The sequence below is a fragment of the Girardinichthys multiradiatus genome, chromosome 7, assembly GCF_021462225.1.
Source record: "Girardinichthys multiradiatus isolate DD_20200921_A chromosome 7, DD_fGirMul_XY1, whole genome shotgun sequence".
Lineage (NCBI taxonomy): Eukaryota > Metazoa > Chordata > Actinopteri > Cyprinodontiformes > Goodeidae > Girardinichthys > Girardinichthys multiradiatus.
In genome coordinates this window covers 3,829,670-3,846,699 of record NC_061800.1, presented here as the reverse complement: position 1 = coordinate 3,846,699, position 17,030 = coordinate 3,829,670, and positions in this window count along the sequence as shown.

The window sequence follows — 17,030 nt, the reverse complement described above, 5'->3', positions numbered from 1 at the left end:
GGGAGGTGAACACATAATCAAAAATAACCTGCGAGGTTCTATTAATACTTTCATTCATGACATGTGCTTAACTTACTAATTTCACATAATCAATCAGTCATTAACTTATCTGATACAGCATTCATACCATTAAATCAAGTATTCTGATTCCTTTAATATCAACATTATTCATTAAGTCAACAAAATCACTGTAAAGGATATCTGGTCAGACGGCAGCCCCCCTTTTGACTTATGGGTTATCCTCTGTCAATCCTGTGAGCCTTATTACGGCCCCCTCTTTCTTACACCCATGATTTTAGGGGCCCGACCCCTTAACCATCAGAATCTAATAGGCAGTTGGTACTCCCAATCCCCTCTGAGTCCACGGAGCCATTGGTTGTAGTCATGCACCTAAGGATGAGAGCTCGAATACACGTTGCACAATGGCATGCACAACCTGCGATCACCACAACAGTCAATGACGTGGATATACTCACCAGTCGGTTTCCCCATTTTCCAAACCACGTCTCAAACATGTTCGTGAATTGTTCATCAATTCCTGAGTACGATTTTAATTCGATGGATAGTGATTGCAATTCTTTTAGGGCCTTCGTCAGAGATCTATCTGGTGCTGTAATTGTTGGGAATAAAATAACAACAAGCCTCTCCAAAAACACCACACAATTGTTCTTCTTTTGCTAGGATCATATCCAAAGCTATTCTATTTTGACAAGAAATAATTTCAACATCCTGTTTACACAGCCTTCAGCTGTCTCTCCGGTTTTGCCTTGGTGTCATTTAAAAGATTAGAGTCTGTTCTAACAGGAAGCAGTTTGTATTCTAGCAGACATATCAAATTCAAAAACACATTTTCTGAAAGGTTCTCCCTGACGAAGTAGGCCAATCGGTGTCAGGGCATCCTGGATGGAGAGGGAAACCAGGGCACATCTTTCCTGTCCAGTCAATAGGTAGTCACCCCCAAAGCAATTATTCCCCATAAATCAGTTCTGTTGAACAGCAAGTAAAATTTCAAGGCCTTATATAAAGTTAATTTACAATCTAAGTTGGAAACAACATCATCCAAAAATAAGTAACTCTGAAGCACATAGAAAGTTATAATTTCCATTCAAGAAGTTATTTGAATTGATTAAATAGTTGAACACTCCTTTAACCCTTCATGCAAATTATTCCACAATTTCCCAAATTCACAAAGTACACATTTGTTTGTTGATTATTCACACAGTTTTACTTTAGTAATCCTTCTCCCCTCTGTGATTTTTGATTTTGACCTCCTTTCAAATTATTGGTACATACTCCTTCAAGCTTTAACCCAGCAAGTAGAATGTTTATTGTTTATTTCTTTATCACGTTCCCTCTGTTGAAGTAACCCAGCCCACTCGAAAATTTATGAAACAGGTTCCACATCATTGTATTTTGTTAGTTGAAAGCAAAAAGATGAGTTAATCTTACCTTATGACGTTCTGGTTAATGGAATAAATTAATTTAGTTTCACAAGCATATTTTTGATGTGTTAGCTGGAAATGAAATGTTAAGTCAAAAGATACCCAATCGAACCTATTCATATGTTCTTCCTCAGGTGCTTTCTGATTTCTCTGAGGTTTCCTTCGGAGGATGGCTCTCCCTTCCTGCTATATGATCTGCTTAACTTAGTTTTGTCCTAATCCAAAGTTCCATTTGTTTCTCCTGTTGGTTCTTTGGTTAGAACCTTCTGTGTGTTATCAGACAAAAACTTCACAGCAGATTGAAATTGTTGAGCAATTGTGAATCCAAACTGGGTGCACACCCCGACTGAAGAGAGGAGGTGAAAAGGTCAGGGCATGGTTCTTCCTGTCAGCAGCTCATGGGGAGTTAAACCTATGAGATCAGTGGGTGATGATCTTATGTAAAACATCACCAAGGGCAGCGCATCCAGCCACTTCATTTTTGTATCAGCACAAATTTTAGCCAATTGTTTTTTGATTGTGGTATTAGCTCTCTCAGCCGACCTGGTGAAAGTGTTAAGCACATCTCTACATCCTTTCACTCTGTTGTCAGCACCCATACAATCAAAAACAATTTCCTTTAGGGCTTGTTGGGAATAGGAAATGCTCCAATACTTGTTTTCATGAGAATCTTATATGTAGATAATATAATTGTCATGATTTAGGGTTGTTTGGTTTTTGGTTTCGGGTTTTTTCCTTATCTTTTTCACTGTTCAAGTTTTGAATCATGTTTCTGTTTATTTTCCTGGTCATGCTTTTGTTTTGTCCTCTTTGTTTTGTCAAGTTTGGTTTTCGGATCTGGTTATGCTTTTGCTTCATGTTTTTCTAGTTTGTGTTCAAGAGTCTCTGTTTTGTTCCAGTCACGTTTTGTTCTGTTAATTAAGTTTATTCAGTTCACCTGCTTCAAGTTAATTTGTCTCCTTGCTCCACCTGGTTTTCACGCCATATATTCACACCTGTTGTGTTTAGTCTTGGCGGAAACATCTCTCATGCTCATGTCTAGTTCTCATGCTCATGTCTTGTTTTCAAACCAAGTCTTGTTTTTTTGATCATGCCATGCCTGTCTTGTCTGCCCGTTTGTTTTGTTCCTGCCTCCTGCTGAGTGTGAGTTTTTGTTATTAAACCTTTTTTCACTTACCATCACGCTGCCTGCTCCTCTGCATTCTGGGGTCCAATATCAAGTAAACCATGACAGAATCTTTCCGCCAACAACGGACCTCGCGGAGGAGCATCAGGCTAGCTTTGACCTCCTTACTTTCCTGTCTCGGGAGGCGGAGAAGTCACTGCGTCGGTCTGCAGGGCTGTCAGTGCCGCAGTCGGCTAATGATGGATCCAGGTTGGCGATTCCAGTTCCGGGGACAGGTCCCCTTCGTCGCCGTTCTCCGCCTGCTCCCCTGGTTGTGCGCTCTGGTTTGGCAGTGGGGCCCGCGTCCTCCTCCCGCTGCAAGAAACGCAGACGTGCAGGGGTTCCTTACGGTGGCCGGGGGGTGCAAAACACATTTACAAGTACTGAAACAAATGTATATTTCAGAAAACAAATTTACATTTCAGAAAACAAATTTACATTTCAGAAAACACTTTTACATTTCAGAAAATCAACCGGAAAGGGAATGTACCAACGTCGAGGCTGACCCAGAAGTCAGCCTCAGGGGCTGCATCCTTCGAAGGCCGTATTTGTAGGCCGATTACGTTACAGCGCGCGACGAAGGCTGTCCCAATTCATGAACATACTCTAAATTATTTTTTTTTTTCAAATTGTCCCACATTGTTTTGGCCTGCAAAGGGGGGGTGACCTTCCCCTATTGGTCCATCTTCTCCAGAATTGTCCTAAACCGAAAGAAGTATGTTAATCACTGGATGGATATTTATGAAAGTTAGAAAGATAGAAGTTATTGAAACTGGACAGAAATCGACTGCAAAGAATGTTGTTATTGTACCTCCAAGCCACGGTGGCTTGAGTTTTTAGCTACAGTAAAAAGGTGGTGGTTCTCAACCCTGAGCTTAATAAACTGGCCGGTCTGCCCCTTTGTACCTAAAACAAATATGAATACACCAAAAAAAAAAAACATCTTGCTTAATATCAGGGCAAAAATAAAGCCTTTTTTAATTTGACATTTGTCTTAATTTGAAGAAAATATAAAAATATTTTTATGCAAATGTCTAAAACAAGCTCTTTCTAACTTTTCACTTCTTTACTGAGATTTACTGACATTTGGTGTATTCCTCATCGGGTGTACCTGGAATCAGAAATTATAATGCTAACTGAATTATAAATAAACTTTTAAAACATATAGCACATTTCTTCATTAAAATTTAATATTGAAAAGCTTATTTATTCTCAATCACACTCTCCAGCGATACAGTTGGATTACATAAAACTGTCCATTTATTCGGGTCAACCTTAATATCACCTGAAATGTTAAATCGATTTTCAGTAACAATTAAAATAATAACATAAACTGTTAGAAATCACTTGTCTTAAACGTTCACTGTGATGACTGCCAGTGGGAACTTAGTGCCAGGAGTCCGGTCAGATATTTCCAAGTTTAGCTCGCCCCCCGCCGGTAGGGCTGGCGAGGTAAGCCAGTTACTACGCCGGAAAACTCCGAACACTTTGGACAACGTTTGAAATTAAGCGATGTCTAGATAAATCAAGCAGATATTTCACGTCTACATAGTTATATTCCCGCACTAAAAACATTGTAGAATTTAATTTGTGTCACAGAAAGTGTAATTTTCCACAATTTACTCACAGCTTTTGCTGCTATGGTCTGCCATGGCTTCCCCTGCTTGACCAATCTGCTTAAACCCGCAATGAATGACAGGAATTGATGAGCCGCGAAGGATACTCACGACCCATCCTTCAAATCGGGCAAAATAAGGACACATTTGTCGGCCGCATTTGAGGGAGTCATGATTCATGAATTGGGACAGCCTTCGTCGCCGCGCTGTAACGTAATCAGCCTACAAATACAGCCTTCGAAGGATGCAGCCCCTGAGGCTGACTTCCGGGTCAGCCTCGGCGTTGGTACATTCCCTTTCCGGTTGATTTTCTGAAATGTAAAAGTGTTTTCTGAAATGTAAAAGTGTTTTCTGAAATGTAAATTTGTTTTCTGAAATGTAAAAGTGTTTTCTGAAATGTAAATTTGTTTTCTGAAATGTAAATTTGTTTTCTGAAATGTAAATTTGTTTTCTGAAATGTAAATTTGTTTCAGTACTTGTAAAAGTGTTTTGCACCCCCCGGCCACCGTAGTTCCTAGCCGGTCGGCTGGCGAGGAGGTGGTTTTCCCAGCCAGCCTACGTGAGGGCTGCAGCAAGTGAGCCCGCACCTTTGTCTGCCACAGCACTGTCTCCCAGGCTCGCTGCACCTCCGCCCATGCCATATGCGCTCGCTCCAGCCCGGTGTTCTGGGGCAACACCTGCCGAGCTGGAGCAGCGCTTGAGGTTCACTGCAAGCAAAATAAAGATCCTCAGGAAGACTGGTCTCCTGTATTCCTCTCCTGAGCTGATGGAGAGGATTAGGCAGATAGAGATGCAGTATGAAACGGCAGTAAGGTTGTTTTACTGCCATCCTCCTTAATCCACACTAAGCCACAGGAGTGCTGCTGCAGAGCAGCCCACGTCAGGTCTCCAGAGCACTGCTGCAGAGCAGCCCACGTCAGGTCTCCAGAGCGCTGCTGCAGAGCAGCCCACGTCAGGTCTCCAGAGCACTGCTGTAGAGCAGCCTGACTCCAGGCCAGACACACCACATCCTGACTCCATGCCAGACACACCACAGCCTGGGATGACACCTGACCCTAAGTTAGTCTCAACCCCCTCCTAACGGCGCAGAGGACGTTGTAAGAGGAACGCCCCGGCTCAAGTCATCGGGGGCCTCGGCGACACCTCTTCTCCCGCCTCTGAGGGTTCGGCTGACGCCTCAGCCTCTGCTCACGCCTCTGAGGGTCCGGCTGACGCCTCAGCCTCTGCTCACGCCACTGAGGGGTTGTTTGGACTGTTGTGGGCGTCTGGTATCCGCCCTTAAGGGAGGGGGGGGGTGTTCTGTCATGATTTGGGGTTGTTTGGTTTTTGGTTTCGGGTTCTTTCCTTATCTTTTTCACTGTTCAAGTTTTGAATCATGTTTCTGTTTATTTTCCTGGTCATGCTTTTGTTTTGTCGTCTTGTTCATATTTTGTCAAGTTTGGTTTTCGGATCTGGTTATGCTTTTGCTTCATGTTTTTCTAGTTTGTGTTCAAGAGTCTCTGTTTTGCTCCAGTCACGTTTTGTTCTGTTAATTAAGTTTATTCAGTTCACCTGACATGTCATGATTTGGGGTTGTTTGGTTTTTGGTTTCGGGTTCTTTCCTTATCTTTTTCACTGTTCAAGTTTTGAATCATGGATCTGTTTATTTTCCTGGTCATGCTTTTGTTTTGTCATCTTGTTCATATTTTGTCAAGTTTGGTTTTCGGATCTGGTTATGCTTTTGCTTCATGTTTTTCTAGTTTGTGTTCAAGAGTCTCTGTTTTGCTCCAGTCACGTTTTGTTCTGTTAATTAAGTTTATTCAGTTCACCTGCTTCAAGTTAATCTGTCTCCTTGCTCCACCTGGTTTTCACGCCATATATTCACACCTGTTCTGTTTAGTCTTGGCGGAAACATCTCTCATGCTCATGTCTTGTTTTCAAACCAAGTCTTGTTTTTTTGATCATGCCATGCCTGTCTTGTCTGCCCGTTTGTTTTGTTCCTGCCTCGTGCTGAGTGTGAGTTTTTGTTATTAAACCTTTTCTCACTTACCATCACGCTGCCTGCTCATCTGCATTCTGGGGTCCAATATCAAGTAAACCGTGACAATAATAGAGTCATCTTCTCACTTTTAACCCAAAGTGAGTGCTAATTTATTGTCTGTTAATTAGTAGCCAATGTTAGATATGTTCAAACCATTATTTTCCGTAATAATTTTTTTAATCATCCCCAGAACAAAGTATTTGCATCATTTACCATGAAGGTGTCCAGTGTTTTGGACAACCTACTTTTCAAGCGCGTTGATAATTTGATTATATCTACCTAAATTAGACCTTTAGGGTCCTTCCCCATAACCTCTACCCCCAATTATTGTAGATAAACGTAATTTGCATATTCTGTACAAACTTAATCATACCATTATTTAGTTATTCATTCCTTTTAAATATTTGATCACAATAAACAGTCATTTTTTGCCAATATATTCATTTCCATCCTATGATTATTATTATTATTATTTCTTTTTGTTTTCTCTGAAGTCTAAAGGTTAGTCAGACAAACACTGAAACAGAAATTTAGACAAACAAGACACACAACACATGCCGGCTTTGGCCTCCCCTCTCAAAGAAGATTGGGGGGCTAAATCTTTTACCATCAAATTATTCACCCAGAACCCTATGGCAGAATTACAGGTTCTATTTGGTTCTGTTCCCATCCCAAAGAGAATTTAGATCCATTTTCACCTCAAGAAAATTTATAAGAAATTTAAGTTTTCACCCTCTGAAACTAAAACCCAGAAAATTGTTTCAACTTGCGAGCATCTGAACATATAGGGCTTTTTTTCTTGCTCTGCTCTCGATGGAGGACGCATGCGTTTTCTCTCCCTCCCTCTTGCCTGCTTCTGCATCTGCTTTTGTCTGTTTTTCTCAGAGCCTCACTTTACATATATTCCAAACTTGCAAATTATGGATTTGGTCAGCTGGTCACTCAACGCAATTGATAAAAAGTTTTCCACGGGAAAACAGGGTAAAGGAGAACCATCTTTCTAGTGTTGCCAGGTGTACTATAATTATTGTATTTGTATGACAATTTTGCTTTCTGTACGATGTACGATCAATATTCCTAAAAAAAGGCCAAATGTAGGATAATTTGACCATTCCGTGAATGTGTGGTTGTAATCAGTTGTCATCAGCCTATCGCCAAAGTCTGTCGGAGTTTTTTTGTGAACCCTGAAAGCATCTGTGTCCGGATTCGGGAACAGATGCTGGAAATTCCAGCCAATCATGCTTTTCTAAATGTGACCTACGAGTGACGTGATGCGTTGGCCTCAGAACAACGGCCATGATTGGCTGAATAGTCCACTGCACCCGCCCATAATTGAGGAAACAAGGAAAAGAAAAAAAGAAAAGAAGAAGAAGAAGCAGAGCCCGGCACTGTGGGGCTGCAGATGTTGATAAATCCATTCTGTTCTGACGCCACAAACCTCTCACTTCTTTTGGATAATTTCATCAAAATGTACTCAGCATTTTTACGGTTATGCTTCGGTAGGCTTTTCAGTACATCCGTAACAACCTGATCCTTAGGAGCCTCGTACTGCCCCGGGCCTTGTTTTTCTTGGGTCTGCTCATGCTCAGGAACCTCTGTGTCACGCTGCAGCGTCAAACTCACCCGCTTTCTTTCTTTCACACCTTGCTTGAGTAGAGTCAGATGCCTCTGCAAAAGTGCATCGTATTTCTTGAGTTTTTCATAAGAAGTCAAACCGGGCTCGTTAAATATCGCTCTCATTTCAGCATCCAAATTCTCCTCCGCCGTCTGTCTGATGGACATGTCTGACTGGGTCAGACGCTTGAATTGATGAGGGGAAATGAGAAGCATCTTCTGCGATGTTCTGAGAGACATTATCTCCTGATTATACCACCCACTAGATCACCAATCAAGGGAGCAAGAGCCGTTAAGATGGGGAGAATAAAACCACCTCAACGTTTGAGTGCCAGCTGTTTCTGCTTGATACCAGTACTTTTATCAGCCAACAATCTGATGATTTTTCTTTGCTTCTTCAATTTCCGGTGTTGAGAGGGTGATAGTTTAATGTTACCTTTTAAAATATTCAGAGCAATCTCACTCAGAGCCTGAGGAAAGTCGAGTGAGCAGTGTGCGAGAATATCCTTACGTTTCTGTGGACAGGCCTGGTACAAAGCTCTGAATAATGGGACATTCCTTTTTATACGTGCAGACATGATGACTTACTTTGTTTTGGGCATGTACACAGCAGGCCACTGGTAAGGAAGTATGCCTGTTCTCAGTCTGAAATGTTCTGGGCAGGTAGGCGTGAAATCGATGATTAAATAACCATGAGTTTCTCTCGTTGCGTCTTCAAAACTCTCCAGGAAGACACCCTTTTGCGATGGAAACATTTGGCGCGCTAGTATATTCAACTGCAGTTTATCTCACAGGTTTTTAAACAACACCATATAATTACAGTTCAAACTAATAGTGCGACTGAACTTTACCTGGTGAAAAACATTCTGTCAGCATCATGACGCTCATATTACGATGGTGACAAAACTGGGTAAAGACTTTCATCACGTTTTCATCATCTGAGGGTTGAGCGATAACATCGTCTAGAATGATCAGATGATTCTGATCAGGAGGAAACAGGTTTTCATCTTCAAAAGAATGAGGCAATCCTTCCACAAATTTAGTATTTTTATTCATCTTCTGCAATTCAGCATACATCGGCTGAAAAGATGTGTAAATCCACACAATATTTTCTGGAACAACATCCATGACATGGTTACAGTTCTGCAAAACACTTTTTACAAAAAAGGTTTTTCCACAACCACTGGGTCCTATTATCATACATGAGAAAGGCACTCTAAATCTAGGATCAAAATCAACTTCCTGTAAATCGGCAGAATGCAACATTTTTATTTTTTATTTTTATTTTATCTTTCTTCTTCTTCTTCTTCTTATGCTCTAATAACCAAAAGGCAGAGTTGTCCCGTCAGAAAAAAGGCATCTTTTGTCATACACCAACAGAAACCTTTTAACAAATGCAGCATTTCTTAAGAGGAATCTCTTTTTATCCCTCCTGATCGTGTGCTGAGGGATTTCAAAGACACTCTCACCTGACCCCTGTAAGTAGCCCTCGACCAGCCTTTTGATGCTGTCCAAATTGACCCTCTCGCTGCATTCATGCGTCTGAGTGATACCTTTAGCACGTATCACTAGCTTTTTCTGGTTTTTGGTTTGATATGCATAACTCTTGGGTCCTGTTGATGCAAACTCCGAAATGCTGTCTCCCGCGAGCTTGTCAGTAAGATCACCCAGATAATTCCCCAACTCCAGAGAAGTTTCACCACTTTTTGTCACATAAATCTAACTGTCCGTGTCAATATAAATCAATCTGTCCTGCAATTGCTCCATGCTGCTGAGAAGTTTTAAACGTGCATAAGCGGTGGTGAATGCAGCAATAAACACATTGTTTACCTTGCTTGGGGGAGAGATGACACATTTGCTGTAGTTCCACTGCACTACACACATTTCAGGGTTGAAGAAATGGAAGTAGTTAACCCTGTATTTACTCGAGAACATGAAGCTGAAAAACTCATCAGGGTTAGTGATGACTGTGGTCTGAGACAGATCACTTCGCTGCGCAAAATTTCCCCAAAAGCTGTTTAAGCACAGTTTTGCTACCTGTCTTTTGGCAGGGTTCACCTCAATTTTGCCTGCGTCTAATTGGATACCCTGGTGGAGTTTGTAGTCTGCTACATACTTTTACCTGCTCTCCTCATCCACCGTTTCAGAAGGGTAGCCTGAAGCCTCCTGCTTACCCTTTAAAAAGCAATGAATGTAACCTTTAAAGATTGTGTCACTGGTCTTCTCAAAATGCCAAACTTCAGTGATTTTGGCGAGGCGATAACCACACTGCAACGCTTTACAAAACTCTACACTAACCCACACACCTGTCAGAGCTCTGTCCTCATCATTATGCCTGCAGGGACCTGACTGGTTTTTTATTTCAGCACATGTGCGGCAGAGGGTAAACACCAGTTTACCTTGGGATGTTCTGTAAGGCAAAACAGGGAAAAAGAGAGCTCGTGGGGGGTAGACCACAGCTCTGACGAGGCCAAAGTAGCTGCTGGGGTCATCAAAATATTTGTAAATGATGGTGGGGTGCCCGAGGGGAAAGACGCAGCTAGCATTTACATAAGGGTACAGAGATGTGTAATCCACATAGTGTACAGTTTCACCTGGCCCCGCTGTATACCTCAACCTCATAGGGCAGGTGCGTCCACCATACAGAGCATCTCGGGGTGATAGTGGTTCGGGTGCATTAACTTTCTCAAGAAAGCTGATCACCCCCGGGTCTGAATTTTTCATTTCAGTCCACTCATGCTCCCAGATGACCTCGATACGAAGTCCGTACACAGTTGGAGTACCTTGCTTCTCTCAACAGTGGCTGCACTTTTTACAGTTGTGGAAAAAACAGCTGTAAAATTCAAACGCAACTTTGACACCGTTAATCTCTGCATACGCATCCACAGAATGCGGACCAATTTTCTTTTCCCCCATGTTTAATGCATGTTCGATGTCAATTTTTCTGCTGTCTGAAATCCAGCCAAGCCATTGAATGGATGTGCTAGAAAACGTCTTACTACTACGCATGTAATCCAGAGGTGAGGGGATGGCCAAGGTTTTAGGAGGAAGGAAATTGGTTACAAAAATCTTCATGCAGGCTGAGGCTATCGTGACGCATTTAAGCGGATCCACACTTGTCTCCTTAAAGAACTCATCCCTGAATTTAACACAACCTTGAAATAGAATGTCCACATCATTTTTACAATAACGAAGAGCTTCCTTCTCAAAGTCAAAGACCCCTTCGCTCGCTTCTCTGTACCAGCTGTTAAACACCTGTTGTTCTTGAAGGCTCATGCGTTCTACAGCGTAGGAGGATGGAGGAGGAAGAGACCCCACATACTGGAGATGTTGTTCAGAGGAGAATAGGTGGGGGAAAAAACCTTTGGTCTGATCACTAAAACCTAATGCTTTTGGCATCGCACTAAGCTTCATACACATGAAGGACAGGCTATCAATGAATTTTAACCTGTAATCAGGGTCGGTTAAACAGAGAACTTTACTTCCCTGCATGGTGAGATGAGGTTTAATGCCTAACTGCAGCATAGCTGTGAGAATCAGGTAGCTGTCATACCCACGTACGTTGTGTGCTATTAAGGTAAAGCCTCTGTACATCGGTCTCCTGAAATGGAGAATACATTTTTGGGTGCAATTCAATCCATAAGCATGCCATTCCACACCTTTCAGCGTTTTAACACAGACCAGATAGGGGATGTGCATACCGTTCTCGTCGATGAAGCATTCAAAATCATAAAAAAACAGTTTATCATCTAATTGATTACAGGCTTGGGCGGTTTGAATGTAACACAGATGACCATCGCACGTCACATCAAAATCAGGAGGCATATTCTCACCGCAAATACGGCATTTTACATTACACACGTGTGGTTTATCCTGGTTGCTGATTGGAATAACGTATATCCTTTTGCACACCTTGCACAGTTTTACCAACTCACAGTCACTCATAGGCCTGTCAGCACTAGGTATTTTGCGGGGTTCCCTGTGTCTACTGAAACAAGAAGAGTTATGACAGATTCTGTGACAACCTGCACAGGCGACAATAGCCTTCACAATGGTGTGTGTCTGGCTTTTCATAGCTCCCGTAACAATATGCACAGATGTATCTCGATCCTATAAAACCCTTGAGATTTTTTATCCCATAGTAGTGACCTTGAAATAACAGCAGAAAGAGGGGGTTTGATCGATCAGGGAAACTGGTCTCAAATTTACACAGAGCTGCAGAGCCTGTAACGGTTCTGTGAAACACTACAATTTTTCTCTTTAGAATGTTTTCAAATTTACCAATGTCACTGAAAGTTACTGCTGTCTGATCATCTAAACCAGCTCTGCGTTGCCACCCCCTCCCCAGCTCTAAAGCCTGATTATCAGTAAGGTTAGAGTCAGAGACTGTGCGAGACTTATGGTAAAGCATAACTGATTACCGGTATTATCTACAATATACAGGTGACACTTTTTCTTATTAATCAATTCACAGTCTAACGTTCCTTTAACCTTACGTTTTGACCCTCCTGCAGGGTCATTAACTACCTGTAGAATAAATTCCAGGTTATTATCTGCAGGCATTTCAGCATTGGACTGTACTAACTCATCTAAAAAATCCTCAAAAGCAGGCAGAATCATATTCCCATCATCGTTAATGGTAAACGTGACGTTACGGTTCAGATTTTCCCCGACTAATTCTAGCTGCACAACATCGTTACGTCTGGCTAAAGATCTTGCAGTATCGGCTAATTCAGTGAGAATACGCATGATGTTTATATAGACTGCAGCAAGATCAGGTACATTACCAGGGCAGGGAGGTGGGATGGTGAAAGGTCTCCTTATTTCAATGTTATTAAAATGTTCACGTTCAACAGTCACAGGATGATCTCCCTCAATCTGATCAGGGTTGACTGCAACCTCTGGATTGAAATTGCCGCCATGCTGCTCAGTATGATCAGCGGCGTGTGACGTTGAAGGAATTTGTAAGTCAGCTGATTCATTTTGCTGAATGCTGGATGGAGATGGTGTTCTATTTAAATCTTCAACAGCCTGTTCTAGCGAGCTTAAAAAGTCACCGTACAGATTTTGATTTATTATATTTTCACTGTTAGCAGGAGATGCATTTAACCCGATGTTATCTGCTACATCAGCATTAACAGGAATTTCATTAAGTTGAGCAACAACATTCCTTACGCCCCTTGGCCACACCCCCCGAGACACCTCAGCAACAGCACAGACGTGTTAATTCAATAAACAGGGAAAGGGAATTGTCAGACAATCCTCCAGACGTATAGCCAGGAAAAGAGCACATTCCTCTTAATTACTTTGACTACAGTTGGTGTGAAGACTTTTGTCTGAGACAATACTCAAGAAACAGCTGCGGATGTCTGAGGTCTGGTCACCTATTCATTAAACAGTGGATGTGTATTGACTGAGACAATGCTCCAGACTTTGGGCCAGGAAAAGAGCACATTCCTCTTAATTAATTTGACTACAGTTGGTTTGAAGACTTTTGTCTGAGACAATACACAAGAAACAGCTGTGGATGCCTTAATTCAATAAACAGTGACTGAGGATTTTATAACCTTTATTTTTAATTTTTTCAGTTCACTTATTTCTCTGTTTTAGATCATCTCTACAAGTTACTGGTGCAGATTAGATTGCTCAAACATTTGAGCAGAGGAAGAAAGGTTCTGTATCTACTTTTTGTCGCCTTGTTTTTTAGATGTAAAAACATCCATCTAAATAACCCCTGTGTTAAAACAAAATGAATTTACAATTCTGTCAGGTTCTCTCTTTTTATCAGAATTTCGTGTGATGTGCCTGCATTAACCTGAGTGACCTTTTAAAGTGGATAAACTACATGTTTTATTTTTAGATGTAAAAAACATCTAAAAACATACAATTAGAAATATTCGCTTCCTTGTAATGACAACATCTGGCTAATGACAACATCCGGTTAATGACGATATCCGGCTAATGACTATATCCGGCTAATGACAACATCCGGATAATGATGATATCTGGTTACGTCACAGGAAGGCCCACCATCGGAAGTCCCGCCCTAGGATGTCCCAGCCACCGGAAGTCCCGCCCACCTGTCAAACTTTTCACACCTCGTTTGATTGAAGGATGTACATTTAGTCTCTCTGACATGGGGCGGGTCAGGCGGAGAGGTGTAGGGGCAGAGACTTTGAATCCAGGGTTTCCACAGCTGATACACAGAGAAGATGCTGCTTGGAGAAGAAGGTGCGGTCAGCAGTCTCCAGTAGATGTCAGCATATTCCTCTGCATATGGCTGTAAAATATATTGTCCACGCTGAAGCAGTTGTCCACATGCCAAAGAGGAATAATCTGGAAAAGTTACTGTTAATCCATCAGTACCACACAACACTGATGCTCCCAGCTTCACTAATAAGTCTCTGCCCAGCAAATTAACAGGTGTGCTGGGTGAACACACAAAAGGTTGAATTACTCTCTGAGTCCCAATCTGAACAGGAAGTGGTACAGTCACAGGCAGAATTTGCACAGCCCCTGAGAAGCCCATCACAGAAACAGTCTTGGTAGAGAGCAGTGGTTTAGGAGGTTGCTGTGTAATGGTGGAATAAGTAGCTCCAGTGTCCACTAAAAAATTCAGACAGTTCTCAAAGGTGGGAACCTTTGCAGGCAACATGGGGTCTGCCGCACCCACGCTGCCTTGGTCCTCCTCAGGGATGTGTCAGTGTGGGCTGTAAGACGGGTGTCCACCCATCTGTGGATACTGGCCCTGCTGGGGTGGGGGAGGTGCCATACCGCAGTTGTAGCACACATCTCCCAGTGCCCTGCTGTCTCCACCCCTTCCTCTGGGTGCTCCACGCCATCCACCACGACCATGCTGACAACCAACATGCCATCGGCCTCCATGACCGGGGCCACTGTACCTGTAATTATAAAATGGATAGGGTGGAGGAGGGGGTAACCCCACTCCTTGCCACTGATCAGTCACAGGTGGTGACACAGACATAGGGGTGTGTGCAGCAGGAGGTGCAGATGCAGCCGGAGGAACAGTTTGAGCTGCAGCTAACATTACATTTTCAGTTTTATCAATTATACTCTTACTTAATTTCTCTTTGGCCTCTTGCAGCTGCAATTTAAGGAGCTGATTCTGTAGCTGCTCCTCCTCTTTTTTTTTCTCTCCCTTCTGTGCTGTATGCAAATGGTGAATTAAATGTTTTTCCCACTTTGTGAAATCTGTTCCCTGCAAATCAGGATTATTTTTCATCTTTTGACACACCTCAAATTGAACTCCTTTTAATATGGCTTCTCTAAACAGTTCTCCCATTCCTGTCCTGTCACCCTTGGGATTAACTCCTGTGTGTCTCATCCATGTGTCCACTGCAGCACTAATGTACTCTTTAGGATGCTGATTAGGGTCCCAATCGAATTGAGGGACTGCAACAGGGGCAATGGGCGGATACTGATTTCTTATGGCCATTACACATGTCAGGGGTGTGTCATCAGGGTTCTTACTGCAATCAGCATTCTGTTCTATTTCTCTAGCAACCGAGGGACGCACAGATCGCCCCAAAATTGCTCTAAAGTCACCCAAGGCCAGTGTCATGCCTTTAGTCAATGTATCTAATTCCTGTAACCAGACACGTCCACATCCTGCAATAGGTAGCAACTTATCCACTAATGCCTGTACATCTCCCAATGAAAAAGGGACATATTTTGTCATTCCAACTGATGAGGTCAACAACGGACAATGAAATCTGGATGGACTGCTCTGGCTACGAGTAGTCATGGTATGTGTTCTCCCAGAATCTTTAAACTATTTTTCTGCTATCTGTTCAGAAGCATTCTCATATAATTCATGCACTTTTGATTCCAATTGTGTAACCCCTCTTAAAAGTCTAAGCATTTCTTGTGCTTTTTCTGCTGCTCTTTCACTCAACCAATCACTGCCAGAAGCCACACTACTCTGCTCAACACTTTCTTCCTCCTCTTTTACTTCTGGCTCAGGGATCCAATTGCCTTTCAGGGATATCTCCACCTTTACAGGAATCCCCGCTGTCTGCCGGTCACCAGACCGGAAGCCATCAGACCCAGAGCTGGATGCCTCTGGCCGCGTTTTCTGTGTAGATTGTGAGTCAGAGCCGCACGCTCCATCTTTTGGGGCATCTGCATCTCTCTCTATTTGGTCAGAGAAGGGCTCATAACAGGCAGGTCCACCCACTGCGCCTTCGGGTTGGGGATAGGTCTCTGACTGTCGTCTCGGCCTACAGGCCGAGCGGTAGTGCGGAGTACCCGGCCTTCTTGGTGTCCCTTTCGGGGGTGCTGGATAGTGACCCTCCCAGGGACTCCATTATTCTGCTGGGCAGAGACAAAACCTCGGGCCTGAGAGGAGTTCGGTGAGGCCATGGAGAAGGACTACCGGTTGGCCTCGAAGCAATTCCGGCAAACCGTCTGGCGCCTCAGGAGGGGGAAGCAGTGCTTAGCCAACACTGTTTATAGTGGGGGTGGGAGGCTGCGGATCTCGACTGACGACATTATCGGGCGGTGGAAGGAGTACTTCGAGGATCTCCCCAATCCTACCATCACGCATTCCGTGCTGGAAACACAGGCTGGGTACTCGGGGTTGGACTCTTTCATCACCCAGGCTGAAGTCACCGAGGTGGTTAAAAAGCTCCGTGGTGGCAAGGCTTCGGGGGTGGATGAGATCCGCCCTGAATACCTCTAATCTCTGGATGTTGTAGGGCTGTCATGGTTGACACGCCTCTTCAACATTGCGTGGCGGTCTCTGGACTGGCAGACTGGGGTGGTGGTCCACCTTCTTTTGAAGGGGGACCAGAGGGTGTGTTCCAACTACAAGGGATCACACTCCTCAGCCTCCCTGGTAAGGCCTACGCCAGGAGAGTCCGGCCGATAGTCGAACCTCGGCTTCAGGAGGAGCAGTGTGGTTTTCGTCCCGGCCGTGGAACACGGGAACAACTCTATACCCTCTACAGGGCGCTCGAGGGTTCATGGGAGTTTGCCCAACCGGTTCACATGTGTTTTGTGGACCTGGAGAAGGCATTCGACTGTGTCCCTCATGATGCCCTGTGGGGGGTGCTCCAGGAGTATGGAATCGGGGGCCCTGTATTAGGGGCCATCCGGTGCCTGTACGAGCGGAGCAGGAGTTTGGTCCGCATTGCCGGCACTAAGTCGGACCT